The sequence below is a fragment of the Columba livia genome, chromosome 1, assembly GCF_036013475.1.
Source record: "Columba livia isolate bColLiv1 breed racing homer chromosome 1, bColLiv1.pat.W.v2, whole genome shotgun sequence".
Taxonomy (NCBI): domain Eukaryota; kingdom Metazoa; phylum Chordata; class Aves; order Columbiformes; family Columbidae; genus Columba; species Columba livia.
Genome location: NC_088602.1, coordinates 179103665 through 179108967, shown reverse-complemented (window position 1 = coordinate 179108967; position 5303 = coordinate 179103665).

Genomic DNA, 5303 nt, shown 5'->3' with positions numbered 1-5303 from the left:
CTTTCTGCCCTTTCAGATTTCACCTTAAAGCTTTGTTTTAAAATAATGTTTGTGTGACACTTTTAAAATACCGTGCAGCTAAGCTGGTTTATAAAAACAAAGCAGTCACTTGAGCCTTCGCCACCCCACGTGGATACGGTGCGGGTGGAATTTCAGGGGTGTCACTTTGGTTCGGGCGAGATCAAGATCAGCATGACCGACCTGTATGTGGTAGAAGTTTTTAAGCAGGCGACAGGTGACCAGGTAATGTCATGTTTGTGTCGCAGCCTCCAGCGCTGCTCTCTTCAGTACAAACACCCCTCCGCCTCATCTCCCGGTGCACCTCTGTTCTAATCCTTCTGTAAAGCCACAGCCTGACGACCGACCCGTATGAGAACCAAACCTGAGCCTGCACTAAGGCTGGAACTAATGAGCGTTTCCCTGGAAAACACAGTCATTTGTAGCTCTGTTGCACTTGCTTTTATTTAATGGATTTACATGATGATTTAGAGGGAGAAATGTTTACTGGATTGCAAAATGTGAATCTATGCATGCAGAAAGGAATTGATTGTATGAGTTCTAGGAAATACAGCATGAAATAATGGAATTAAAATAGGAGAGGGAGAAATGAGGTATGGAGTACTCTGGAAGGAAGCTGTAGAAATCCCAGTGCTTGGGATCACCCTCTTGCAAGCAAAGTCACCTGTGTGAGCTGCTGACATGGCCAGGATTTCAGGTGCAGGGCAGCAGCTGGACCTTTCCCTTTGATAAAATTTCTCTTGCAGGCCTTTCAGGGTGTTCAGAACAACTGGCACCTCAAGCAGCTGCTCCAAACAGTCCCAGGGCAGCCAAATGTCACCTTTAGCCACACGTTTCCTGATTAACTGGTGCAGGGCAAAGTATCGGGGACGTACTTCAGGTGGTGATGTAGAGTGGTGGTGTGTGTTACTGATTCGTGGGCATATTCATTGTTTTACTGTGAAATACTGGCTGATGGCTCCAGGAGAACATCCCATTTCAGAATACAGTTGCCAAAAAGGTGCCAGATTCACGCAGGTACCTTGGCACCATAACCACACATACTGCGGCGTGATTGCCAGCTCTGTGTCACCTGTGTTTTCCTGCTTGTTAGTGTAATAGTTCTGTGTGGGAGTTCGATGCAGACTTGCTGTCACTTAACTCTTCACAGATCCAAGTCGTTTGTGACAAATCCAATTTTTGGAAGTTCATTGAGGGGGAGAGCGACAAGCAAAATGTGTTTTGTGTTACGTGGGATACACGGCACACACACTGCCATTATACATATTTTTGGAGCAAGATAATGCATAATTTCTATTGTATGTATTTTCCTCATTGGAAGTTACTGCAGTGACGCCACTGCTCTTGACAACCGATGGAAAAAGCCCTGTGTTCTCCACTGAACGTTGTCTCAGGAGCACAGTCAGAATTCCTGTTTTGGCTCCACAGCATCTGCTGGAAGAAAAGTACAAACTTCCTGGGGAAAAAGAAACAAAACCCAAACCCATAACAAAACTATATTATGCTAATGCCAGGTTAGGTATATTTTTAAGATGTGGCATCTCCTGTATCTACAAAGTTCTCTTGAAGTGTTCCTCAATATAGTAAGGATGCTGAGAGCTCCTCTTGCCCAAGTAGATGTTATTCCTCAGTCGTCAGTCTGTGTTCTCTGGAGGTTGTTAAGTTACCAGCACAGTAACAGACACTTTGGTGTGTGGTGGAACCTCCACTGAAAACTACAGCCACAGCCTTGCCTGGGGGGAGAAACAGCATTACAGTTTTTCACCTTTAAATTGCCTCTTTTCCCAGGCTTTGCTTGATGATACCCGCTTGGTGTCTCTGGAATGCGCAGCCATCCATGTTTATTACGGCCTCTCTACCTACAGTTTGGGGCAAAGCGCATCCTGGACTCAAATTTATTTATTACTACTAAAAATACTTAATTTTCCTTGCTTGCTTTTTAGTTTCAGTCTCCAGCTTCCACAGGGGCAGCCCAGAGGGAGAAGCACGGGAGCGCGTAGCGAGGCTTGAGTTCAGTTCCCATCAGAGGTGTGTGTGGTTTGCAGTGGAACGGCCTCACCTGCTGCAGCGCGGAGATGCCGGCACTGCCCTCACCTGCGGGGGCACAAGTCAGCAGTTGAGCGCGATGTGGGGATGTGCAGCAGCCGGGGATACCCCACCCTCTTTTTTGTGTTGGTTGAAGGAGGTTCCCCTGGAGCGGTTTGTGAATTGTTTTCAAGTGGTGGAGAAATCAAGGTTGATTTTTGAGTCGTGTTATCACTTGCTAGTGGTGTTTCTGGCAAGATGGCAATATGTTCTTAAATTACTCTGGCCTCAAAACCATCTTCGGTTGGTTTTAATATCCTGCTGTTTTTCACATGGTTATACCACAACTTGCTGTTTCTCGCATCATCGTTGCCATTTGTGCTTTGGCTTCTCCCTGTCTGAAAACACAGAGTAATCTGAGCTTTTAAAATGCTGATTGCTTTTTACCTTTGAAAATAAATGCAATATTAGAGTAAGAGGAATCATAGTAAGGTTTCTGCTCTTATGTTGGGCAGCTGCTTTAGGGCAGGTTTTTATACCTCGTAGGGGGATTTGCCACCAGTTGCATTCTGAGAGGGTTTGCTGGTTTTGTTGTTTGGGGGTTTTAAATCCACGTGTCCACGTGTAACGTGCTGTCCTGGCTAAGAGTAATTTTTTCTGATACCCAAATATCTGCTTGTTCCTTATCTTTGGGCAGGGCTCTCTGTGTTGATGTAGTTGCGGTTGGAGTTATGTGGTGAATCATAAAGTACAAAACACGTACCCTGTACCCCATCCCAGTTCTGCTGTGGGCCTCGCCGCCCCCCTCGCTGCCCAGGAAGGTTGGAGTCTGCACCATTGCAAAAGTTAATATGATTATGTCATTCCATTAGATGTCATCGGGCTAATGAAGAAACAGGGTGGGTGCTGTTCTGGGTGCCGCTCCCTGTGTTGCTCAGATGGGACATGATCTCCACCACCCAAGAGCTCTGTCACTGCTCCGGGACAGCTGCTCTGAAGTGTCTGCAGGGTCCTACCTGTGTCACCGGGGGTGACAAACCTCTCTTCAAACCTCTCTTCTGTCACAAGCCTCTATGAAGTCTTGGCCAACCAACCCATGGCTAACCCTGTAGTAAAACCCACTGTGCATCGAAAAATTTAATCCGTTTGCCACAACCCATGTAACACAAGGTGCGTACGCTGCATGGTCGTCTGTGTTTTGTATTTCCCCCCCATACCCAATGCATGTTGATTAGAATTATTTAAATTTAAATTCTTGTTGAATTCCCCACTAGGAAGGGTCCTGGGACACCAGGCTGGAGCTTGCTGCTGGACAGGGGGCCACGAGGTCCATCTCCTTGTGCCCTCTTTGGCTTGATGTGGCTGCAGAGCTGCACCGTGTCAGTGAGAGAGAGGTGGGGGCTGAGTCAGTTATTTAACCCCTCGTGCTGAGGTGACAGAGCAAAGCCACGTGCTTTGCACAGGGAGCAGCAGCTCTGCACTGGGTTGGTATTAGTGATAGATCAGAGACCGATCTTGTGCTTCCAAGATACATCGTTGTATTTTCAGGGGGAATATCTTAGGGTTTATCAGTTTGACACTCTAACTACCAGGTACCATGTAAATAATGATGATCGAGCAAGCTGAGTGTATGTGTGTGCAGGAACATGGGGGTCCGTGCTCCTCCTGCTCCCCCTGGGCTTGGGGCAGAGCAAGCCCTTGGCCGTGCTTTGGCCATTGGTGCTCCTGATAAACATCTGCCCTGCAAATACCCGCACACTGAATGTCCCTCTGGAACATGTGGAGAGGAAAAAAAGGCAGCAGTGTTCCTGTCTGCTGTTCGAGAGGCTCTACCTGCCTTCCTGGTCCCTAAGAACCATGAGTTTCTGTAAAAGGGTCTGGAACGGATAGGTAAATTCTGACTTACAAGAGTGGTTATTTGCTTTAATCCCACGCTTGCTATGGCACCAAGGCATCTAGGAATCCCTGGCTATTTTTTGATTGATGCCTGTCATTAAAAAAATTCAGTGGTTGGTGGTTTAATTTCTGCAACACTCCAGGACTAATTATATGACAACCTGCTGCCAAACATTCCTTGGGTTTGGCTCCTGCAGCAATTTTTCTCTGTGTTGGATTCCATTCTGGGTTTGATTGTTTACTGTGGGTAATGAACATCTACTGCATTGCTGTAATCCCCTGTATTTATTGCATGAACAGTCTATGGAAAAGGAGGTGGAATGCTTACTGTTGGTGCAGAAGTCCCTGGGAGTTGTGAGTAATACTGGAAAAGTAAGTCCAGCTTAAGAGAAGTTCAATATCCCAGCCTGTGACTATCTCAGAGATTCGTCTCCTCTCATGTAAGTAGTTAATTGTGCCTTTTATTTTTTTAAATCTCCAGATTAATGATAAAAAAAAAATTCTTCATAGAGCTGCATTCATTATTTTGAAAGCTGCTGCATCTAAGTTATCTTTAATTCCCAGTTTCAGTAATCTGCTTTAGTGTCCTTACTCATGTCTGCACTGCTTCACAAACTATTATGTGAATATTGTGATACTTCATCTGTATCCAGAGCAGTTTCATCACTGTGATTCGAAAGGTGTAAGTAAGTTCATCCTCAGCACCCACATCCTTGTTTTAGACACTGATGTGTTACAATGCCCAAGATGCGGCTTCTGAGGAAAACCCGAACGCTTTGCTGGCAGCAGCAGCGATCTCTACAGACACTGCGTGCAGAGGTGGGACCCGGAAGGGCTTTAGCTGCGTGAACCAGACTCCACTGGCACTTGCTCAGCAAAAATGACAAACCCTGACAAGTGAGCCCTTTGCATATTCTGGGCCTGCTTGTGCCCATAAATGTTTCTGTCCTGGTGGTGACAACACTGACCCCAAACAAGGGATCCTTCTTCCCACCAGTTTGTTTGGTGCAGCAATCGCGCTTTGAGACGACCAGGGAGATGGTTCTTTGATTTTTTCAGTGCATGGAGCTCCTCACCTGTGGGAGAAGCTCCCTCCTCACCTGTGGGAGGAGCTCCCTCCTCACCTGTGGGAGGAGCTCCCTCCTCACCTGTGGGCATCTGCAGGACACCGCTCAGGATTTTTACAGGAGGAAGGCCCAGGAGGGAGTGGCAGACATAGTTTAAGTCACCCTGATGTATTGAAAAACCCTTTGCAAAAACACGTGGTGAGTTTTTGCTCTTGGGATGTTTGAAAAGGTCCTTGTCCCCAAGCATGCAGGTGGCACTAAACTGGTAGTCAAATTTTTTTCCTTTTCAAGACTATC